Source organism: Oncorhynchus kisutch, linkage group LG7 (assembly GCF_002021735.2).
Source record: "Oncorhynchus kisutch isolate 150728-3 linkage group LG7, Okis_V2, whole genome shotgun sequence".
NCBI classification, from domain to species: Eukaryota; Metazoa; Chordata; class Actinopteri; order Salmoniformes; family Salmonidae; genus Oncorhynchus; species Oncorhynchus kisutch.
The window spans coordinates 37830622-37856872 of NC_034180.2; positions in this window are offsets into that span (position 1 = coordinate 37830622).

Sequence of the window (26251 nt, forward strand, 5' to 3'; positions counted from 1 at the left end):
CACACACACACACATGGGTTGGTGTGACAATTGATACACTGCATACCATCACTGAAGGCTCCGAATGCAGTAAGTTACATTACCTACATACATTTGGAACATACTTTGCAAATTGTGGAATATCAGTGACATTCTATAGCTTTTGATTTGGGCAATACTTGTTTATTGTTTTGTTTGTTGAATGGTGTGTTCAGTATTCAATTTCCATAAGATATACTCTGCTGAAAATCCCCGAATATGCATGGTGTTGTTGGTTTTGAATGTTGTGGATTTTGAAACAATCAAAGATTTTATGTCATTATAGCCTGAAATGTGCGAACATGTAGACATTTGGTTCATCAGTTCCTTCACAGACTGATTCATTTGAGTCATCTGACCATTAGACATAGACCTATTTTACATACCATGTCCACACAACTTGAATGGCTGTCTCTGAAGGATTTGCATTCTCTCAAACTAACAATCAACATATTGATAACGTACACAAAATTATTGATAATTTCAAGCCCAAAGACCCCATCCAAAAATTAGTGCATGTGTCTCACTCCAGCCGACTAACACTGTACGTGCCATAGGCTACATTCCATAAACTGTGCATTCCAATTCACAGCCTGTATTTTTCATCCACCTCAAAATCGAACAATGATTAGTTATATTTAGAGATAAATGCTAAAGTTTATCTAAAATTTAAAGGGTTGTGATTTAAGTAGACAATGCATACTGTACATTGACCGACAATCAAAATGGGATAGACTATATTATTGGAAAAGCGTATACAGTGCCTTCAGACCACAGGAGGTTGGTGGCATCTTAACTGGGGAGGACAGGCTAGTGTTAATGACTGGAGTGGAATGGTAACAAGTACATGGTTTCCAGGTGTTTGATGCCATCCGATTTGCACCATTCCAGACATTATTATGAGCTGTTCTCCCCTAAGCAGCCTCCTGTGCTTCAGAAAATATTCACACCCCATGACTTTTCCCAAATTGTCTTGTGTTACAGCCTACATTTAAAATTAATAACATTTAGATTGTGTTTCACTGATTTACACACAATACCCCAAAATGTCAAAGTGGAATAATGTTTTAGAATGTTTATACATTTATTAAAAATGAAACGCTGAAATGTCTTGAGCCAATAAGTACTTAACCATTTTTTTTAATGGCAAGTATAAATAAGTTCAGGAGTAAAAATTTGCTTAACAAGTCATAATAAGTTGTATGGACACTTTGTGTGCAATAATAGTGTTTAACATGATTTCTGTACCCCACACATACAATTATCTGTAAGGTCCATAAGTTGAGCAGTGAATTTCAAGCACAGAGTCAACCACAAAGACAAGGGAGGTTTTTCTATGGTTCGCAAAAAAGGGCACCATTGGTAGATGGGTGAAAAAAGCAGACATCGAATATCCCTTTGAGCATGGTGAAGTAACAGGCATTCTTCCTAACTCTGTTTCCGGAGAGGAAGGAAACCGCTCAGGGATTTCACCATGAGGCCAATGGTGATTTTAAAACAGTTACAGAGTTTAATGGTTGTGAAATGAGAACTGAGGATGGATCAACAACATTGTAGCCACAATATTAACATAAATTACAGAGGGAAAAGAAGGAAGCCTGTGCACAATGCAAATATTCCAAAACATGCATCCTGTTTGCAATAAGGCACTAAAATAATAATGCAACAAATGTGGCAAAGAGAGTAATATTTTGTCCTGAAAACAAAGCATTAAGTTTGGGGAAAATCCAACACAACACATAACTGAATATCACTTTTCAAATTTTCAAGAATGGTGGTGGCTGCATCATGTTATGGGTATGCTTGTCGTTGGCAAGGACTAGGAAGTTGTTTTAGGATAAAAATAAATGGAATAGAGCTAAGCACAAGCAAAATCCTAGAGGAAAACCTGGTTCAGTTTGCTTTCCAACAGACACTGGGAGACAAATTCACCTTTCAGCAGGACAATAACCTAAAACATAAGGCCAAATTTACACTGGAGTAATTTACCAAGATGACATTGACATTGAATGAGTGGTATAGTGACAATTTCAACATAAATCGGCTTGAAAATCTATGGCAAGACTTGAAAATGGCTGTCTATTAATGACCAACAACCAACTTGACAGAGCTTTACACATTTTTTGAAGAATAATGGGCAAATATTCTACAATCAGTTGTTTTCCATTAATAATAATACAAACACGTTTTTTTCTTCCACTTTGACATTAGAGTATTTTGTGTAGATCGTTGACGAAAAATAACAACTAAATACATTTTAATCCCACTTTGTAACACAACAAATGTGGAAAATGTCAAGAGGTGCGAATACTTCTCTGAAGACACTGTATATGGTAAATGTGGCAAAACAATATGCATACACATTACTTTGAGCCCTGTAGTTGATCAATTGATTGATGTTAGCCACATAGCGGTAACGGCAACAAAAACTTGGGAACACTTGACTAATGAGGGATACAAAGTATATAGAAAGCAGGTGCTTTCACATAGATGTGGTTCTTCAGTTAATTATGCAACCAACATTTCATCATGCTTATGGTCAAGTATTAAAATGTTGGGCAGGCTGTTATTTTGCCCATTATTTTGGCTACCTTGGCTATGCCCCTATATGATGACAGTGCCCACATCCACAGGTCATTAGTGGTCACTGAATGGTTTGATGAGCATGAAAATGATGTAAATCCTATGCCATGGCCGTCTCAGTCACCAGACCTCAACCCAGTTGAATCTCACTTATGGGAGATTCCGTAGCAGCGCCTGAGACAAAGTTTTCCACCACCATCAACAAAATACCAAATTATGGATTTGTTTGTGGAAGAATGGTGTCGCATCCCTCCAATAGAGATCCAGACACTTAGAATCTATGCCAAGGTTCATTGAAGCTGTTCTGGCACGTGGTGGCCCAACATCCTTTTGGCACTTTATGTTGGTGTTTCCTTTATTTAGGTAATTACCTGTATATTTCTAGGTTTGGAACTGATGATGGACACTTTGATGATTTGGACATCCTAATCTGTCAGTTAGGCTATTACTCCAACAATATTGGTGTAGCACTCTGTAATACTCTGTAATATTCATAAAAAATGAGTAAAGAACTTACTTAGTTAGATGTAATAAAAATATATCAAAGAGATAATTGCATTTTATAAAAGTTATTCCTGCTATCAAATTCAATCAACATGGGGCCAGTAGCGGTTCCATAAGATATGCAGTTGCCTCTGCAAGCTATGCCAGAGAATATACAGTATAATCGTTGCAGCAATTTAATTTAACTTAATTTCTTTACAAATAATGCAAGTTTCGTTTTTTTCTTGTGTTTTAAACATTCAAAAACTTAAACTAAGTTGCCACCAAGTGAAAAAGCGAGGAAAACCAGTCTTGAAAACCAGACTGTTTTAATTAAATGAGTATAATTTCATTTATAAATGGGTCATCAAAATATGGTTGTCAGAGCTTAGTTGAAACAAATGACTTCAGATAGGAAATAGTTTTACAGGGTCATCGTGTGTGAAGCAGACTACAGTCCAGAGATAGACAAGGATCATCATTAATCCACATGACCAGCGGTCTCCTGCTTCAGTTGACACAGTTTTCAGTTACAGTAATCAACCAATCAATGACTGAGTGTGTTGCTGAGGTAAAAATGCATTTCCATGAGGATTTCCATGTTTGTCTAATCAAGTACAATTAACAATTGAGAAAGACAGAGAGAGACAAAACATTGACATAATCAAGTACATCTAATATTTATATTTCATTTGTGTATTCTTCAAAGTGTTGAACAAGTTCCATAAAAACTATAATTCTCTCTTGAAAATGATCTTAATGTTATGTGGACATTGTAAGTAACAGTCAGCTGCTTTTCAATGCCAGTGAGCACATCTACCAACTTCTGCTGCTTCATTGTAAGACTTCTGTTTAGGTGTTTGCCTTTTACTGCAACAGGGTTACAGCAAATTCAAAGTGAGTGTTACCATTATTCCTTTGATTTCATTGAGAGGGATTCCATCTTGCCCTTAAGATTAAAATCAGACCATAGCTTATCTTAGTTCTAATAATGTCCACAGGCTTCTGAAACCTCTTTTCGCTATTGTATGAAAACATACACTGAGTGTACAAAACATTAGGATACCCCCCCACCACTTTTGCCCTCAGAACAGCCTCAATTCATCGGGGCATGGACTCTACAAGGTGTCCAAAGCATTCCACAGGGATGCTGAGCCATGTTGATTCCAATGCTTCCAACAGTTGTGTAAAGTTATCTGGATGTTCTTTGGGTGATGGACCATTCTTGATACACACTGCAAACTGTTTGAGCGTGAAAAACTCAGCAGTTTTGCAGTTCCTGACACACTCAAGCTGGTGCGCCTGGCACGTACTACCACACTCTGTTCAAAGGCACTTAAATATTTTGTCTTGCCCATTCACCCTCTGAATGGCACACATCCACAATCCATGTCTCAATTGTCTCATGGCTTAAAAATCATTCTTTAACCCGTCTCCTCCCCTTCATCTACACTAATTGAAGTGTATTTAACAAGTGACATCAATAAGGGATCATAGCTTTCACCTGAATTCACCTGGTCAGTTTATGGCATTGAAAGAGCAGGTGCTCCTAATGTTTTGTACACTAAGTGTAGTTTACTTGTTAAAAAATCTAAGAATCTTACAAACTCAAACTCTCAAATCCAAAAATGATGCATCATCTACAGTGCCTTGCGAAAGTATTCGGCCCCCTTGAACTTTGCGACCTTTTGCCACATTTCAGGCTTCAAACATAAAGATATACAACTGTATATTTTTGTGAAGAATCAACAACAAGTGGGACACAATCATGAAGTGGAACGACATTTATTGGATATTTCAAACTTTTTTAACAAATCAAAAACTGAAAAATTGGGCGTGCAAAATTATTCAGCCCCTTTACTTTCAGTGCAGCAAACTCTCTCCAGAAGTTCAGTGAGGATCTCTGAATGATCCAATGTTGACCTAAATGACTAATGATGATAAATACAATCCACCTGTGTGTAATCAAGTCTCCGTATAAATGCACCTGCACTGTGATAGTCTCAGAGGTCTGTTAAAAGCGCAGAGAGCATCATGAAGAACAAGGAACACACCAGGCAGGTCCGAGATACTGTTGTGAAGAAGTTTAAAGCCGGATTTGGATACAAAAAGATTTCCCAAGCTTTAAACATCCCAAGGAGCATTGTGCAAGGGATAATATTGAAATGGAAGGAGTATCAGACCACTGCAAATCTACCAAGACCTGGCCGTCCCTCTAAACTTTCAGCTCATACAAGGAGAAGACTGATCAGAGATGCAGCCAAGAGGCCCATGATCACTCTGGATGAACTGCAGAGATCTACAGCTGAGGTGGGAGACTCTGTCCATAGGACAACAATCAGTCGTATATTGCACAAATCTGGCCTTTATGGAAGAGTGGCAAGAAGAAAGCCATTTCTTAAAGATATCCATAAAAAGTGTCGTTTAAAGTTTGCCACAAGCCACCTGGGAGACACACCAAACATGTGGAAGAAGGTGCTCTGGTCAGATGAAACCAAAATTGAACTTTTTGGCAACAATGCAAAACGTTATGTTTGGCGTAAAAGCAACACAGCCCATCACCCTGAACACACCATACCCACTGTCAAACATGGTGGTGGCAGCATCATGGTTTGGGCCTGCTTTTCTTCAGCAGGGACAGGGAAGATGGTTAAAATTGATGGGAAGATGGATGGAGCCAAATACAGGACCATTCTGGAAGAAAACCTGATGGAGTCTGCAAAAGACCTGAGAATGGGACGGAGATTTGTCTTCCAACAAGACAATGATCAAAACATAAAGCAAAATCTACAATGGAATGGTTCAAAAATAAACATATCCAGGTGTTAGAATGGCCAAGTCAAAGTCCAGACCTGAATCCAATCGAGAATCTGTGGAAAGAACTGAAAACTGCTGTTCACAAATGCTCTCCATCCAACCTCACTGAGCTCGAGCTGTTTTGCAAGGAGGAATGGGAAGAAATTTCAGTCTCTCGATGTGCAAAACTGATAGAGACATACCCCAAGCGACTTACAGCTGTAATCGCAGCAAAAGGTGGCGCTACAAAGTATTAACTTTGCAAAGAAAATTATTCAGCCCCTTTACTTTCAGGGCAGCAAAGAGAGTTTGCTGCACTGAAAGTAAAGGGGCTGAATAATTTTGCACGCCCAATTTTTCAGTTTTTGATTTGTTAAAAAAGTTTGAAATATCCAATAAATGTCGTTCCACTTCATGATTGTGTCCCACTTGTTGATTCTTCACAAAAAAATACAGTTTTATATCTTTATGTTTGAAGCCTGAAATGTGGCAAAAGGTCGCAAAGTTCAAGGGGGCCGAATACTTTCGCAAGGCACTGTACTTACCCATTAATATAGCCGAGGATTGATCATTCCCCATCTACAGGCCTTTGACTGAGTATCTGGAAAAACTCAGCCCACTGGGCACACACTGGTTGAATCAATGTTGTTTCCTCGTCATTTCAATGAAATTACATTGAACCAACGTGGAATAGACGTTGAATTGACGTCTGTGCCCAGTGGGAGGCGTCTCTGTGCTCTCTGAGCTCTTTTTAATAAGGGTTAGTTCCTTCCTTCAATGCGAAGCCCCCAGTGACTTGGCATATCCGAACATAAAAATATATAATAAATGCACCAAAAAGTCCCCTCTCTTTGAACTTGAAGAGCTTGAGTGTAATAGTTTTCTGCTACTCAATGTTGTAAAGACTCTAGTGCAAAGGCAAGCTTTAAAGACAATAGTGAATATGGGGAAGACTCAAAATCTTTGATACTAATGGGTCTAAAAATTAGGCCAAGTGCGTAATCCAAGCAATGGCACTCTATTCTGTGAATAGTATAATTCATCACTGTCTTGTGTGTGTGTATAGGACAGATTGAACTTTATTTGTACAGACAAGAGCTCAATGTCTGTACTTGACACTCACCTGGGTATGATTTAGGACTTCTAAATTATCACAATGTTTTGAAGGGGGAAACTACCCTGGGCAGGCCAAAAGACTCTCACGCAGGGTACAGTACCTTTGTGTGACTCCCACTCAACAAGACGGAGAGCATCTCAGGACGAATGACAAAAAAAGACAGAGACAGCTCCTGAGGATGATACATGAGAAACCTTCTGTGGAGAAAGTGGCAACTTGGCAACTGTTTGACTCAAAAAACAAGCGCCATGTCAACGTTTTGATTTCTTCGACCTCAAATTAATTATCATGGACATTGTCATGGAAACTAGTAGCAAACTACAATTAAAATTTGAGCTGAGGTGACAGGATATGTGATTGTTGGCAGAGATTCAACTCAAAGGTTGATTTTCCTGTCTCTTGAGGCAGTGTCTAGATGCCCATACATCTTATTGTCTGTGTGGCAGACATGCGGCACATAATGTTGAGACTTTACAAAAACATAGCTGTTTGTGAAAATAAGAAAGTTTGCATGAGGTATTATTATCACTCCCAAACCTCCTAGTGAAAAAGTACAACACAAACGCCATGGTTCCTTAATGATGTAATCCCTGCAATGCAACCATCATTGACTTCTCTTCCACTGTCTGTCTGTGCTGTCTTCCTGTCCACATGATTTCCAAACAGGCAGTGGCAGAGAGTCCAGAGAGAGGATGATAAATGTCTCCCTCCCATGTTCTGACTTGCTCTGCCAGCTAACCACATCAAGGAGGCGCTCTGAAAGCAAAGGGACAGAGACATGATGATGACATTTGTCTTTTTAAATGAAAACGTATCATTTCACAGTTGCTCTGGACTGGCTCTCTAGGGGATTCTGAGGCTGTTTTGGTCAACAGAGCGAGGCAGAAGCAAAGGCAACGCAGCAATAAGCAAAAACCACAGGATCACTTTGAATTGCTGAGCCTCAGCTCTGATTATTACATACAGAAGACTAAAGCGGCATGAAATTATCTTTGCATACACATTTAAAATAGTTCCCTTTATAGGACAGTGTCAGGAGTGCATGCAGAGAATAGTTTTGCAAACCAGAATTATGCTTGCCATTCCTGTGCCGTTTTAGTTGTGGGTATGCAAATATAGCAACCATTTCCAAAAGGAAGATGCAGATCTTCACATAAGAATATGTGTGTTTCCCGAGGGAAAATATAGACTTTTGTGATTGCTTCAGCAGTTTTTATGTCATAAATGTGCTGTGAGAGGAGCTCTCGAGTTTGGAACTCGGTAGTGAGTGGTGCAACCGAGGACAGATTATTTTTTATGTGTTACGCGCTTCAGCACTCAGTGGCCCCATTCTGTGAGCTTGTGTGGCCTACCACTTCGCAGCTGAGCCATTGTTGCTCCTAGACGTTTCCACTTCACAATAACAGCATTTACAGTTGACCGGGTCAGCTCTAGCAGGGCAGAAATGTGACGAATTGACTTGTTGGAAAGGTGGCATCCTATGACGGTGCCACGTTGTAAGTCACTGAGCTCTTCAGTAAGGCCATTCTACTGCCAATGTTTGTCTATGGAGATCGCATGGCTGTGTGTTTGATTTTATACACCTGTCAGCAACTGGTGTGGCTGAAATAGCCAAATACACAAATTTGAGGGGGTGTCCACATACTTGTATAAATATAGTGTACAGTATATACTGTGCTTAATGCTGCCACATGCCAAGTGTTACCAAAGAGCTGTGTGGCATCAGATTTAAAGTCTTATGAGGTGATAATGTCGGTTTGGGCAGGAAAATGTAGTTGCATGTGAACAACATTTGCGGTATCTACAGAAATGAGACATTATTAAGTGCATCACAGTGGTGTTTGAAGAAGCACGATCAGAAGGGAACTAGTTAAGAGCTTCAACATCAGAAAAAACCTCTGCAACCCAAATATCGATTCCATTGCCTTTTTTACTGACAGTAAAGACAATAGTATGAAGGCATCATACAAGTTCTTGAACATAATGTTCCTCTTTTGTACAATGACAACTTAGGCCTATGATTCCCACAAACAACCATCATGGTGTAATAAAACCCACAAACATATAAAAGGTTTAGGAAGTCTTCATACAGGTATACTTTGTGTAGGTATGTTAGGATGCAATCACAGACATGGTCTTTACCATTGAATTGATGCTTGCTTTCAAGTAAAAAATCAAGGGCATATTGCATGTAACTCAACATGGGTAGGCCAAGGTGAAGAGGTAGTCCAAGGTAAATAGGTAGTCCAAGGTGAAGATGTAGACCAAGGTGAAGAGGTAGTCCAAGGTGAAGAGGTAGTCCAAGGTGAAGAGGTAGGCCAAGGTGAAGAGGTAGTCCAAGGTGAAGAGGTAGTCCAAGGTGAAGAGGTAGTCCAAGGTGAAGATGTAGTCCAAGGTGAAGAGGTAGTCCAAGGTGAAGAGGTAGTCCAAGGTGAAGAGGTAGGCCAAGGTGAAGAGGTAGGCCAAGGTTAAGAGGTGCACATACACTGCAATTTTGACTTTCCTGTTCGTTGCCTTGAATTTCATGAATGCCCTGACTTTCAAGATGAGTGATACTAACTTTATACAGCTCTAGGTTGGGTAATAAAGCTGACAACACAAGGAGTAGATGTTGTAATGTCAAAGAGCTTGAACCTTAGTACGATAAAGATCAACGATGCAGCGTTCTGAATGGGTCTGGTTGGTAAGTTTAGGATTGAAACTGAACCAAACTAGAGTGTGCCCCAAGTTCCCAAACCTTGGTCGAGGATGACTCAGCCAGTGATGGCTAACGCAGCGTCTGAAAGCTGGGTGGCCAGCATCCTGCGTCTGGGTATGACGGACAAAGAGACTGGAAGTTCAGCGGTCCGGGTCTACGCTGAGTGACATGTCAGAGGCATGCAGAACCTGTCGAGCTGCGGTGGAATATCACGTACAATGGGTCACGGAATGAACACTGTCACCGTGGAGAACACTGTGATCGTGAGAGATAAAGCAACAAAAAGGTAAAAGAAAAACAAAGCAGGTTGTCATTAATCAGACCTCTGACAGCACCCTGCTCCTGCCACTCTCTTGGAATTTTGGATGACAGCCTGGGCCAGTTAGTACAGCCAGCAACCAGCAGACATTAGCCATGTGTTTAAAAAAGACTCAGGGCCTGGCTCACTGTTGGTTCATAAACTAAGACAGCTTCACAACTAAACCAACATACACTGACGTGAATGATTGACTTTGTCAACATCTGGAACATACAGCATGTCTCTGTGTCTGGATACTGTATGCTGAGATTAATCTCTGTGTCTGGATACTGTATGTTACGTATATGTCTCTGTGTCTGGATACTGTATGCTGAGATTCATCTCTGTGTCTAGATGCTGTATGTTACGTACAGTATATGTCTCTGTGTCTGGATACTGTATGCTGAGATTAATCTCTGTGTCTAGATACTGTATGTTATGTATATATCTCTGTGTCTAGATACTGTATGTTACGATTATCTCTGTGTCTAAATATTGTATGTTACAGTCAATGGTGTGCGTACTGGGAGCGGAGTCAGGTGCAGGAGAGCAGAGAGTTGTGAACAGGCGCACACTTTATTTAGGCAGGAGAAACCAACAGACTGACGCCACTGAGTCGAAACCTCCATCAAATATGCCAAAGTGCAAAAACGCGCAAACAGTTACAACAATAAAGTACAAACAAATAAACATACCTTGTGACTATAAAACCCGGAATAAACGCACACCAGAAATAGCGCGTCAAAAATAACACGTAACACGAAACAATCACACACAAAGACATGAGGGGGAACAGAAGAATAAATACATGTACTGTGATTGGAGAATGAAAACCAGGTGTGCAGGGAACAAGACAAAACGAATGGATAAATGAAAAATGGAGTGGCGATGGCTAGAAAGAAGGTGACGTCGACCGCCAAACACCGCCTGAACAAAGAGAGGAGCCGACCTCGGCTGGAAGTCGTGACAGTTACGTATCTTTCTGTGTCTAGATACTGCATGTTACGTATATCTCTATGTCTAGATACTGTATGTTACGTATCTTTCTGTGTCTAGATACTGCATGTTACGTATATCTCTGTGTCTAGATACTGTATGTTACGTATATCTCTGTGTTTAGATACTGTATGTTACGTATATCTCTATGTCTAGATTCTGTATGTTACGTATATATCCGTGTTTACATACTGCATGTTACGTATATATCCGTATTTACATACTGTATGTTACGTATATATCCGTGTTTACATACTGTATGTTACGTATATATCCGTGTTTACTTACTGTATGTTACGTATATATCCGTGTTTACATACTGTATGTTACGTATATATCCGTGTTTACATACTGTATGTGAAGTATGTCTCTGTGTTTAGATACTGTATGTTGCGTATATATCTGTGTTTAGATACTGTATGTTACGTATATATATCCGTGTTTAGATACTGTATGTTACGTATGTCTCTGTGTCAAGATACTGTATGTTACGTATGTGTCTGTGTCTGGATACTGTGTGTTACGCATATCTCTGTTTAGATACTGTTACTTATGTCTCTGTGTCTAGATACTGTGTTACTGTCACGTTCGTCATAATGAGTGGACCAAGATGCAGTGTGGTATGTTTCCATCCTTTGATTTAGAAGAGAAACTTAAAGCACAAAAACAATAAAACGAATAAACGAAATGTGAAGCTACATGCAGTGCAGAAAGCAGCTACACACAAACATAGTCAAGATCCCACAAATGACAATGGGGAAAATGGCTACCTAAATATGATCCCCAGTCAGAGACAACGATATACAGCTGTCTCTGATTGGGAACCATACCAGGCCAACATAAATCACTAATCACCTAGATGATCCACCCTAATCACTATCACAGTTACGTATGTATCTGTGTCTAGATACTGTATCTGTGTATCACTGTGTCTAGATATTGTATGTTACGTGTATCTCTGTGTCTAGATACGGTATGTTTTGTATGTCTCTTTTCTAGATACTGTATGTTACGTGTATCTCTGTGTCTAGATACTGTATGTTACGTATGTCTCTGTGTCTACATACTGTGTTACATATGTATCTGTGTGTAGATACAGTATGTTACGTATATCTCTGTGTCTGCAACATCATATCGTAAAGATAAGTAAAGTGAATCATCTGCTCTTTGAACCACTGACAGTTTCATACGGCTTTGGATGGATGGTTTACTTTCTACTTCTATTGTTTGTGTATTGTTTTCATTGTCTTGTGTTCCTGCATTGTCTCTCCATTAGTGGCAACGCTCAAGCTGGTAGTGGCAGCAGGGCGCTCCAGCGGAACTATACAGTAGGCCGAACGACAGACAGCAAGGTCATTTGATGAGCAGTGAGTGCATCCAGCCTCGGAGAGCCGTGTGTGTCACTCCCAAAGGCCCTGCTCACTCAGACAAATCTGCATCTCACCACTCACGCAGAGCTTTGACCAAGAGGCTGTCTGTCAGTATGGCATGGAGTAAACAAGGGTTAATGTTAGATGAGCCAGAGGGATTGATGTTGAATAACAACCCTGCTACTCAGTGGGGGTGGTGTACTACCATGACAGAGGCTTGTTTAACTCACACCAGTTTGAGACGTTGTAATGACATGTGGGGCCCTTGCCTGCTAAAGAAACAAGAACACAAAAACAAAAGGGAAAGTCAGTTTCATGAACTTATACTGTATGTTTGACTTGTGTTTGGTGACAGTCAGTTGGAATTGACACCTGGGTATTGGGGTATGTAATTAGATTAGGGCGAGACAGGTCTAAGAAAAGAGTGGAAGACAAGGAATTATGAGAGGGTTTTTTCCATCTCACCATCATTCTATCAAAACACACGGCAGACCACCGCCGTCTCACCCAGATTTCTGCACAGAGAGAAAGGGGAGACAGCTGACGTGTTAATGGAGTAGATGTGCTATTGTCAAATGAGGAATGTGTAGAGATATGAACCATGTCTGCCCAGTCAACTGATGTCTTGCAGTTTTGAAGGATGGACATTTTGCTACTCATTACTATCTGGAAATAACAACACAACTCTATTACAACATTAAAATTATACACATTGTTGATGTTAACTTTGTTATTGCCAAAACCTCTCATAAAAAAGGTTTTGTTGAAATTTGATTTAATTGGACCATAATAAGAAAATGCTTGCATATGTTTTGAGGAAGGAGGCACTGAACCATTTAATGGAGAAAAATATATATGAAAACTAAATTCATTCTGCTGTAAAATGTTTGTTGAAATTCTATATTTGAAAAATATTACTGCACAGTTAAGTTTAGATAAGGACACATTTTTGGGAGAATACTGACTAATATTGACAACCTGTTCTCTGTTTTATTTAGTTTATAAATGGTGATTAACCATTATGGTTTGGTGAAGGTGCATTTATTCAACCGAAGTGAAAACAAGGTGAGCAATGTTGAAGTTTTAGCCACAAACAATGTTGAAGTTTTAGCTGAAACCAAATAGCCAGGTAATGGGGAAGGTAACATGACCCGCAAGCAGATATTTGTATTTGAGTGGAGAGATTCCTGAAGTGGGCCTATGCAAACACTGTGTCATTATAAAGAGATCAGGATGAGCAGGGTCATTACAAAGATCAAAGATCAGGATGAGCAAATACAGTGCATTGTGAAAGTATTCAGATCCCTTCAGTTTTTGCACATTTTGTTATGTTACAGCCTTATTTTCCCCCTTCATCAATCTACACACAATACCCCATAATGCAAAAACAGGTTTTAGAATTTTTTTGAAATGTATAAAAATAAACTGAAATATCAAATGTACATCAGTATTCAAACCCTTCACTCAGTACTTTGTTGAAGTGCCTTTGGCAGTGATTACAGCATAGAGTCTTCTTGGGTATGACGCTAGAAGCTTGGCACACCTGTATTTGGGGAGTTTCTTCCATTCTTCTCTGCAGATCCTCTCAAGCTCTGTCAGGTTGGATGGGGAGTGTCGCTGCACAGCTATTTTTATGTATTTCCAGAGATATTCAATCGGGTTCAAGTCTGGGCTCTGGCTGAGCCACTCAAGGACATTCAGAGACTTGTCCCAAAGCCACTCCTGTGTTGTATTGGCTGTGTGCTTAGGGTCGTTGTTCTGTTGGAAGGTGAACCTTCGCAGGTTTTCATCAATGATCTCTTTGCTCCATTCACCTTTGCCTCGATCCTGACAAGTTTCCCAGTCCCTGCCGCTGAAACACCTCGCCACAGTATGATGCTGCCACACCATGCTTCACCATACGGATGGTGCCAGGTTTCCTCCAGACGTGACGCTGGCATTCAGGCCAAAGATTTCAATCTTGGTATTTAGGTGCCTTTTAGCAAACTCTAAGCGGGCTGTCATGTGCCTTTTACTGATGAGTGGCTTCCGTCTCACTCTGTCAGAGTGGCCATTGGATTCTTGGTCACCTCCCTGACCAAGGCCTTTCTTCCGCGATTGCTCAGTTTGGCCGGGCGGCTAACTCTAGGGAGAGCCATGTTGGTTCCAAATGTCTGCCATTTAAGAACGATGGAGACCACTGTGTTCTTGTGACCTTATATAAACAGGTTTCCAATCAATTTAATTTTCCATAGGTGGACTCCAATCAAGTTGTAGAAACATCTCAAGGATGATCAATGGAAACAGGATGTACCTGAGCTCAATTTCGAGTCTCATAGCAAAGGGTCTGAATACTTATATAAAATTAGGTATTATTTTTATTTATTTTTCTACATTTGTAAAAAAAATAGAAACCTGTTTTTTCTTTGTTATTATGGGGTATTGTGTGTATAGATTGCTGAGGAAATGTTTTTATTTAATCCATTTTAGTAGAAGGCTGTAATGTAACAAAATGAGGAAAAGGTTAAACTGTCTGAATACTTTCTGAAGGCACAGTAATAAATATATATACACACACACACATTTTTGGGGGGAGGATACTTTAAAATCAAATAGCAAAATGATCATTGGTATGACCTTCTTATAATAATTAAATGTAGCTTATTAGAACCCCCTCCCCCGGCTTAGACGGGGCTTAACCAACTCATGTTTAACCCTTGTGTAGTCTTAACATTCTGTATACTCATCTTGTTCTTAGGGTAAAAAAATTTGCCGCCTTCGCTAAACCCCTAAAATAAAGCAGCTTAATTGAATTTAAAACCCAAATCTATTTTGCATGAAGAAACAACCTGTCATTCATCTCAAACTTTGTGAATATCGAGGTTTTCCCTCTTCACAATGCAAAAAGACATTTAATCAGTGGACACCACTCATTTCTATTACAACACACCTGTCATAATTGTTTTCTTTACTAAAGTAGAGTTTTTAAAAATTATTATTATTATTGCTAAAGGCACTGCATAGGTATAAACAATTCTTTTTGCAAGAGATAGCACTTGTATAGCCTAAGAAATTAGCAGAAATGTGCAGAAGGTAGTTCTGAAAGCATTTTTTGAAGGGAAACAATAACAACTTTTTTGGAAAAATAGTGACATATTCTTATATACTGTACAATGAGGAATTCAACTACAAAATACTAGTCTTCTCCCATTTTTGGAATCATTGCCCCACCCACAAGGTGTGTAAACAACAACAATAAATAAGAATAAAATAAGATAATAGATACAAAAAAAAGTGAAGAAAAAAAAGTGAAGAACATACATCAATCAACTCTAATTAGCACATGTAGGACAGTATCTACGTGTGTGTGCATGGACTTTGCAGATGTATTTCTCACAAACGCAGCACATAGTATTTGTTTTACAGTCCTTCTTTGGGGGTCAGAATTGGCATCTCCTCCTCTTGCATGCCCCATCTGCAGCCTCAGGTGGATCAGGATAAGATTCAGCCCCCTGAACAGCTTTCACAAGCGCTGCAGAGTCTGCTTTGTGGGGGAGGTGCTCCCTTCTTTGAATGTGTGGAGTTACAAGTGCCTTTCCCAGCTGCTCCAGGAACACCCACTTCTTGTTCCGCTTATCAGGCATCCAGGTAGGGTTGATCTTGTTCCATATCACAAAGGCATTGTATGAGGACACATCAATGATGTTATGGAAGACGACCAGGGGCCAGCGGGCAGTCATCCTTCTGCAGTTCCAATCACCTTGTCCAGGTTGTCCACATCTCCTTTGTTGTGGTTGTAGTCCAGGATGATGCCTGGCTTCCTGTCCTCACGATCACTGATCTCAGCCGTTTTGTGCAGTGTGCTCAGGTGGACCACATTCTTATTCCTCTTTGGGAGGTAAGAATCTAGAGTGGTGGTGGGGGTGAAGGCAAACTTTGATGAGAAGGCCTCTCTCCCCCTTGTTGCGAGGAGTGCAGGGAGGGCTCAGGCTTGTTCTTTCTAACTGTGCCAACCATGGTGATATTCCTCTTCAGGAGCTGCTGGCTGAGTTCAATCAGTAACACACATAATCTCAATTCCTCAGTGTGTGTGTGTGTGTGTGTGTGTGTGTGTGTGTGTGTGTGTGTGTGTGTGTGTGTGTGTGTGTGTGTGTGTGTGTGTGTGTGTGTGTGTGTGTGTGTGTGTGTGTGTGTGTGTGTATGTGTGTGTGTGTGTGTGTGTGTTTTTGTGGTGTGTAAATGATTTTATAACTGCCCAGTCAAAAATTACTGGGACAATCATTGTACCCTGGTGGGTTACAACTTTCATGGAAATATGAACCAAGGCGATGTTTCACTTTTACTAATGTTGGGGTCACTTTTTAATATAGTGACTTTTGTTGTGTTTATCTAGACTTTTTTGTATAGAACGTTCATACCATTATCACATATGACCGCCAAGCACTTCTGGACATCAGATCGATAGTTACTAATCTCGATTTCGGCATCAAATATGACTTCAACTCCAACTCAGCTGTTCCACTGTTTCTACTGGACCCTATTTGTTAATTACATGGGCTACCAAAACGCTGCAGGCATACACGCAGTAGAAGAGCTGAAATTGAGGTGAAGAGAAAAACGAATGTCACTCCCCTCCGTTCTATTTGCAAATGTCCAGTCACTCGATAATAAGATGGATGAGCTTTGTTTGAGAGTCTCCTATTAGAGAGACTTGAAAAGCTGCAGTATTATGGGCTCTATTTTCAGCTGGCGTTAAGGCGGTGCTAGTGTCAAGTGCACGTTTAGTTTGCAATTTCGTCATGTAAAAACTGGCGCACTGGCATTTTCCAGGCCTAATGCCAGGTTCAGCAATTTACCTGTCTTAAATCAACTTGCTTTCGCTCAGATGGGAGTGGTGGAAATATTTGAGGTGTGTCCTTAAACACATGATTCAAAGTGCTAATTTCAGGCAGCGCTGATAGGGATATTTAAGACCAACCAACTGTGTTGATTAAGGCATGGACCAACACAGCTGGTTATGGCATGGATTTTGACAGCAGAAACGCAGCCTATCCAGCCGTGACACACACTGCGCATGGAACAAGAGTAGCCAAAAGTGCATTTGGTGCCTGTATACTTTGTATTTTTCCCCATTTTGTTTATTTGATTTTAAAAAACAAGCATATCCTCCCCTTCTTTCAATGGCTTTTCTTTGTCTCTCCAAAGCCATCGCAAAGTAGACTGTTGATAAAGGGGTTGGCTCGTGAGACTGCTTGTAAATAAACTTTATTCACCAAAACTTTATTAAAATATCAAGTTTGAGAGGAGTAAAACAGCGAGCTGACATTCAATTTTTATCTACACATTGTAGGCATGCCCACATTATTTTAGCCATGCAGGTCTCATTTTGGATATCTATTTCACCTTTATTTAACCAGGTAGGCCAGTTGAAAACAAGTTCTGATTTACAACTGCGACCTGGCCAAGATAAAGCAAAGCAGTGCGACAAAAACAACAACACAGAGTTACACATGGGATAAACAATTGTACAGTCAATAACACAATACAAAAATCTGTAAACAGTGTGTGCAAATGAAGTAAGGAGGTAAGGCAATACATAGGCCAATAGTGGCAAAGTAATTACAATTTAGCAATTTACACTGGAGTAATATATGTGCAGATGAGGATGTGCAAGAAGAAATACTGTTGTGCAAAAGAGCTGGAAAACAAAAACAAATATGGGGATGTGTTAGGTAGTTGGTTGGATGGGCTATTTACAGATGTGCTGTGTACAGCTGCAGCGATCGGTAAGCTGCTCTGACAGCTGATGCTTGAAGTTAGTGAGGCAGATCGTCTCCAACTTCAGTGATTTTTGCAATTCGTTCCAGTCATTGGCAGCAGAGAACTGGAAGGAAAGGCGGCCAAAGGGGGTGTTGGCTTTGGGGATGACCAGTGAAATATACCTGCTGGAGCGCGTGCTATGGGTGGGTGTTGCTATGGTGACCAGTGAACTGAGATAAGGTGGGGCTTTACCTAGCAAAGACTTATAGATGATACATAAAACACCCCTCCATGATGTATTCTGTGTCCATGCCCATCATGAAACGAAAGATGAGAACCTCTGTGAATACCATTGAAGTAGTTATCTGTAACCTGTAAAAAATACTTTGTTTTCTGTTTCTTATGTTATGAAGGCTGGTACAACAGCAATGTGTGTCTTTTTATCCTGACGATTTTATGATATCATTACATTTAAATGTATTTATTGTTGTTTATGTAAAAAAAAATATGGATAGCTTGGTTTTTCGTAAAATGTTATTTTAACTAAACTTATTAGAATGATCTACCTTCCTAGTTATATGGTGACAATGTCCGTGTCGCTCTTGCAATGCAACTTCTGGAGATGTGTGAATGCGAACTGATCTGTAAGATGGTTCCGACTATGTTCATAAAACAGAGGCCTATTTGGGAGCAGTACAACGGTGAGTGGACATTCTCCCTTTCTAATTATATTGGATCTTTGTCCAGACACAGTAAAACCCTCAATTCTGCATTGTTTTAATATTACATGCCCACGGGGAGAAATGATGATGCCTGTATGTGTGACATAGCTTATTTAAAACAAGTTGTTAATTCGTTTTGTTTAGAATTATTTGTTCTCTTTTTAGACTTTATTAATAATTAACCCGTGTTGTGTTCGGGTCTGTGGGACCCATTTTCAATGTTTACTAAAATAAAAATTATACAATGAATATTGGCCTTGGATCATTTTCTGTGAAGAACACGTAAAATTACACATTTTCAATGAGTGCACACTGCACTGTTGAAACACTTATATTACATACGTGGTGTTCTGGGGTAATAAAAGTGTGGAAAAGTGTGTGTGTGAGTGTGTGTGTGTAGGTGAAAACAAGTAAAAATGAAACAAACAAAAAAGGATTGCTGTGTGCTTTCACTCTGTCTTACTCCTCCCTGGGCCTGCTGTTTCAACATTGCTCCAATAACCTGCCTGTCTCCTGCTTTTCTCACACTCTTTTCCCTTTGTAGTGTGTGAAACTACACAATGTCTTGCGGGAACCTGCACAATGTTAATACAATACTTTATTTTGATACTGCATTTTTTACATTGTATCAAAATAATGTATTTTCCCACACTCTACCCCAGCCAGGTGCAAATTGGGGGAGGGACACAACAAATAAATAGCTTTGCATGTGTGGCTCCTTACCACAATCAATGTCACGTATACTCCCTCTCCGGCCTCCAGGTCATCAGACTACTGATTATCCCGCACACCTGTCACCATCGTCTCGCGCACCTGTGTCTCATGATACTCACCTGGACTCCATCACCTCATTGATTATCTTCCCTATATCTGTCACTCTTGGTTCTTTCCTCAGGTGTTATTGACTCTGTTTTCCTGTCGGTACGTTGTTTGTGTTTCGTGAATATTGTTTATTTTATTTATTAAAGCACTCACTCCTTGAACTTGCTTCCCGACTCTCAGCGCACTCGTTACAGAATATCACCTCACCTAACGAAAGCATCAGAGAGCGTTTTTTTGTTGTGTGTGTGTCAAAGTAATGACGTCCGGGAACTGCTACAGGCTCTCATGCCTCAGCCGGATCACCAGGCTTCCCTGCCTCACCTGACTCGTCGGGCTTTCATGCATCCGCCGGATCGCCAGGCTCCCCTGCTTCCACCGGCTTGTCAGGTTCCCCTGACTCAACCGATCTGTCAGGTTGCCCTGACTCAACCGATCTGTCAGGTTGCCCTGACTAAACCGATCTGTCAGGTTCCCCTGACTCAACCGATCTGTCAGGTTCTCGTGCCCCAGCTGACTCGACAGGTTCCCGTGCCTCAGCTGGCGTGACAGTTTCTCGCACATCAGCAGGGGTGACCGGTCTGGTCCTGATCCCCGGGTTCGTCTCCTTTGACGGCATCCTGCGACTGGAGCCGTGCGTTCGGGAGGGGGTACTGTCATGTATGCTCCTTCTCCGGCCTCTAGGTCATCAGGATACTGATTATCCCGCACACCTGTCACCATCGTCTCACACACCTGCGCCTCATGACACTCACCTGGACTCAATAACCTCCTTGATTATCTTCCCTATGTCTGTCACTCCCCATGGTTCTTTCCTCAGGTGTTAATGACTCTGTTTTCATTTTGGTGCATTGTTTGTGTTTCGTGTTCAATGTTTCTTTTATTTATTAAAACACTCACTCCTTGAGCTTTCTTCCCGACTCTCAGCACACTCATTACAATCAATCAGTATGGCAAAAATAATTTCTGCTCAGAGGGCCTTAGAATGTATTTTTTGCAAAGAGAGATGCGTGGAAGGAGCTTCTCCAACTTTGGAAAAAAGAGAATTTTCCAAATACAAGGATCATGTCTCTGTCAATTCGGAGACTGACAGTGAATTGGAAGAAAATAATGAGATTAACCCTCAGCCAGCACCAGGACCAGCCCATCAGCAGCCAGCCCCAGGACCAGCCCGTCAGCAACTAGCTCATCAGCAGCCTGCAGGAGGAGAAATATGATGTAAAAAAAAAAAATGAAATTGAATGGTCTTCATGTCCAAGGAATGAGCCACCCTGCATGGCTGCCAATGTGATAAGGATGCATCCAGGGCAGATCCGGATGGCGGTTATCTTTTGAACTGTTCAAATCATTCTGACTGCACAAATTTGGAGGGAAGGTGTGTTTTTGTAGAGAGATGGAAGGAGACGGACCAAACTAATTTACATGCATACTTTAGGGTGCTTATCCTTACTCTTGTGTTCAGATCCAATGGGGAATCCACAGAATCCCTGTGGGATGCAGAAACTGTCAGATAACTTTTCTGTGCAACAATGTCTCTGGAAAACTTCCACATTATTTCCAGGATTATGTGCTTTGATAACCGAGACACCAGACCAGCTCGACGGCAGAGAGACCAGCTCGACGGCAGAGAGACCAGCTCGACGGCAGAGAGACCAGCTCGACGGCAGAGAGACCAGCTCGACGGCAGAGAGACCAGCTCGACGGCAGAGAGACCAGCTCGACGGCAGAGAGACCAGCTCGACGGCAGAGAGACCAGCTCGACGGCAGAGAGACCAGCCCGGCGGCAGAGAGACAAGCTCGACGGCAGAGAGACCAGCCCGGCGGCAGAGAGACCAGCTCGACGGCAGAGAGACCAGCTCGACGGCAGAGAGACCAGCTCGACGGCAGAGAGACCAGCTCGACGGCAGAGAGACCAGCTCAACGGCAGAGAGACAACAGACCAGCTCGACGGCAGAGAGACAAGCTAGCTGCAATCAGGTCAGTGTGGGACAAGTGAGTGGACCGCCTTCCCCTGTTTTACAACCCTGGGCCCAATGTTACTGTTGATGAGCAGCTTATGACAGTTAGGGGCCACGGCCCCTTCAGGCAGTACATATCGTCTAAATAATATAATATTTATATATATTATAATATTGAATCAAGATCTGGTCTGCCTGTGATGCTGCTTTATCATATGTGTGGAACTTGCAAGTGTAAATGGGGAAGCCAGATGGATGAGCCCCTGAGATTAACCAAGGGATGCGGGTTGTCCTGGATGTGACACAGGGACCAGATGGCCACAACATCACATGCAATAACATTTTTACTTCGCACACATGCTAGACCCGGAGCTCCTCGAGAGGAAGCTGATGATGATAGGAACGGTACAAAAAAAACAAGCCAGAGCTCCCACCACAGCTGTTGAATACACTGTACAGGCCTATCAACTCCTCTAAGTTTGTGTTCACGGCCGACACGTCCCTAATGTCCCCGTGCCAAAAAAAGGCTAAAATGTGGTACTCATGAGTACGCTGCATAGGGATTGGAGAATCTGTGGCCAGGAACATCAGAAATCATAATGATTACAATGCCACAAAAGGAGGAGTGGACAATTTAGACAAACTGGTGACTGGCTACAGCTGCAAAAGAAGAACCCTATGCTGGCCACTTGTGATATTCTTCCACATCTTGGGCATCTCGGCGTACAATGCATTTGTCATCTGGATGGCGTTGAACCCAGATTGGAACAGAGGGAAGCTCCAGAGGAGATGACTCTTTCTCGATGAGCTGGGCAAGGCATTGGTAAGACCTCAATTCCAGAGGAGTCAACATATCCCAAAGACCCCAGCTTCTGCAGCCATTGTGAGGAGGATTCAGGAGGAGCTGTTACGGCTTTCTTCCATTGAAAGAGAGTCGGACCAAAATGCAGCGTGGTAAGTTAGATACATATTTAATGATGAAGAAAAAACGGAAAAAAACAAAACAACAAACATAACGTGAAAACCTAAACAGTCTATCTTGTGCTAACACACACAGAGACATGAACAATCACCCACAAACACACAGTGAAACCCGGGCTACCTAAATATGGTTCCCAATCAGAGACAACGATAATCACCTGACTCTGATTGAGAACCGCCTCAGGCAGCCATAGACTTTCCTAGACAACCCTACTCAGCCACAATCCCAATACCAACTAAAACCCCAATACAAAAACACACCACAAAATAAACCCATGTCACACCCTGGCCTGACCAAATAAATAAAGAAAACACAAAATACTAAGACCAAGGCGTGACAGGAGCATGCTGGTGCCCCATCCTGGTGCCCCATCCGCCCGACCCACAGAACCAATAACTGGAACTTTCTCTCCCGTTTTCTTAGATTGAATTCCATATACAACCTTCTGTATTTGTCATAGAACGATGCCGGGACTAGTTTATGTGGATGCCGATAGATTTCTAGCGTTATGCTTGACAAGAAGTGAAAAAGTGAAGGGCCATTCAGCGAATGAAATAGGTGGGACTTTCCAGTCTCCAGTGGTGGTGGCTATGTAATGTAATCCAACACCAGAGGCACTCGTTACTACAGCTCATAAACCCACTCGCTGAGCTGAAGAGACAGATTCAGAAGCAAATAAACATTCATAAAACAAATCAATGACACAGACAGTCCCCAAATGGCCCTTTATTGTAATACATGATGACTTGTGTTAATACTAAGCACTGTATAAATGTCTAGAAGGCCTAGATGGCTATTACCTTACCTATGTGTTATAAAAGCCAATCAAACTACTTGTTAGACTATATTGCAAGTAGCCTAGCGTCTAATTGTTCCCCCGAATCCCCCTTCCCTAATTAGCCTACTATAGTAGTTATTTCATACAATATACAGACAAAATATTAGGCCTTAGGGCCGTGCACAGCCCTTTCAGGGGGCAGGTGCTCAAAATGGACTAAGCTCCCCACTTGAGAAATAATTATGTATACTTTCATAATTCATATCTTGAAATTCACAACATACCAAATGCCTCTGTAGCAAAACTTCTAGCATAGTCCTATTTATTTCTGCAACAACACACTCATCATCGCAAGTTGTAAGCAAGCTAGTTACAGTGCCTCCTAAAAACATGAGCCCTATCTGTGCACGTGCCTGTTAGGCCTAACTGGCAGGAGTAGGCTACACAATCTGTGTCAATGTGTGTGAATGTGTCCTTCTCTGTTTTCTTCCTACCTCCAACTGCACCATAGCAGCTGATCTGTCATTTCTCACAGACACAACACTTGGACTAGCAGAACCAGAACCGCGCGTTCAGCACCGTCTGCCTCCAGCCCTTTTTTGGGCTCTCTTTTTTTCCCGACACCACCTTTCCTTTTTTCTGATCTGACTGAGTGACTGACAGAGAGTCAGAGTGGGTCTCACTCTATTTGATGATGGATGCTTGACTTTGAATGTGAATTTGCGTCAACTCAGCCAATAAGAAAACAGTGCCGGCACATCTTGGTAGGGGGCTGGCCATTGCCCACTTGTCAGCCAAATGCTCAATATAGATTATAGTGACTACAGCGAAATTGAGCAAAAATCATAAAAGAAACAGGCCCATGGGCCGCCGGCCATGTAATGGTTTTTATTTATAACATATACATTTTGGGCCCATTTCAACCAGCTCACCCCAAAACAAGAAGTCCCATGCTTTCTGGCATTTCCCAAAATTGCCAGATGGCCAATCCGCCCCCGGGTGTGTCTCTCAATGGGGAGGTCTATTGATGAAAACGTGGTCTATTTGGTGAAAATGTCTGTCATTATACCCTCACACAAGAAGAAACCATTTTTAAAAAATGCCATGGGAGGAATCTGTTTATGTTAGTATATTGATAGCAGTTCAGGTTTTCTTCATTTTCCCCAAAAAAATAAATTTTCCCCAGTAAAAGAAACATGATGCAGTATGAATTTAGCAGTCTGCTATTTGGCTTCCACCTGGCACCTGCAAAACAAAAACAGATAAATGATTGTATGCAGGTGAAAGTTTCTCCCTACAGAATTTGCCCTGGTATGCCCCTGCTAGAGGAACTAGCTGGCCCATTGAAAACACAATCTTCTCTACAGTCTGTTATAACCATTTGAACTCTAAGAGGCTTGAAAGTCAGTGGCCGTACTATGAACGGACCACACCAATCCACACCAATCCTGTCATCAGCAAATCCCATTGTACAAAAGGGATTTGTTATTTTCTATTTATTGGCAGTCTTCCTCTCATCCTTATTGGCAGTCTTCTTCTAATCTTTATTGGCAGTCTTCTTCTAATCCTTATTGGCAGTCTTCTTCTAATCTTTACTGGCAGTCTTCTTCTAATCCTCATTGGCAGTCTTCTTCTAATCTTGATTGGCAGTCTTCTTCTAATCTTTATTGGCAGTCTTCTTCTAATCTTGATTGGCAGTCTTCTTCTAATCTTTATTGGCAGTCTTCTTCTAATCCTTATTGGCAGTCTTCTTCTAATCCTTATTCTCAGTCTTCTTCTAATCCTTATTGGCAGTCTTCTTCTAATCCTTATTGGCAGTCTTCGTCTAATCCTTATTGGCAGTCTTCTTCTAATCCTTATTGGCAGTCTTCTTCTAATCTTTATTGGCAGTCTTCTTCTAATCTTTATTGGCGGTCTTCTTCTAATCTTTATTGGCAGTCTTCTTCTAATCCTTATTGGCAGTCTTCTTCTAATCCTTATTGGCAGTCTTCTTCTAATCCTTATTGGCAGTCTTCTTCTAATCCTTATTGGCAGTCTTCTTCTAATCCTTATTGGCAGTCTTCTTCTAATCCTTATTGGCAGTCTTCTTCTAATCCTCATTGGCAGTCTTCTTCTAATCCTTAGTGGCAGTCTTCTTCTAATCTTTAGTGGCAGTCTTCTTCTAATCCTTAGTGGCAGTCTTCTTCTAATCCTCATTGGCAGTCTTCTTCTAATCCTTATTGGCAGCCTTCTTCTAATCCTTAGTGGCAGTCTTCTTCTAATCTTTAGTGGCAGTCTTCCTCTCATCCTTAGTGGCAGTCTTCTTCTAATCTTTAGTGGCAGTCTTCTTCTAATCCTTATTGGCAGGTTTCCTCTAAGACATAAGAGGTCAATTTGTGTTGGTTTCAGTTGCAGTTTTTCATTCCCAATGATGGCTGATTATCAAGTGTCCCATCCTTCTCTGTCTTCATCTCAACATCCTCAAGTGGTCGGCCTACTTTCATCGCATGTGAATAATAGAGAGGTCAGGAGAATGCTCTCTCTAGTTGGTGTTGATGGTGGAGGAAGATAAATGATAAAGGAAGATTGATGCCCCTGTTCGCATCATCACAGGTGTTTGCTTTTATGAGCAGTGTCTTCCACAAGCAGTTTCTCATTACACTGGGCTGTGCAGGAGGGCCTGCATTCCTACAATGCTCTGAGGAGTGTGTAATTTAGGAGACTAAATTTAGGGGGAGGCAAATCAGTTTTTATTAGAAGCAGACTTAAACAGAGATTCACCATACTGTGGTCGGATTTGAAACCAGCTCGTTACTTGCTCCTTTTCATGTTCAGAATGCTGCAAATCTCCTTCCTGCTGAACTCAGTGAAAAGCAGTCATTTGACTTTTCTTTAATTTGTTTCATCATGGCTGG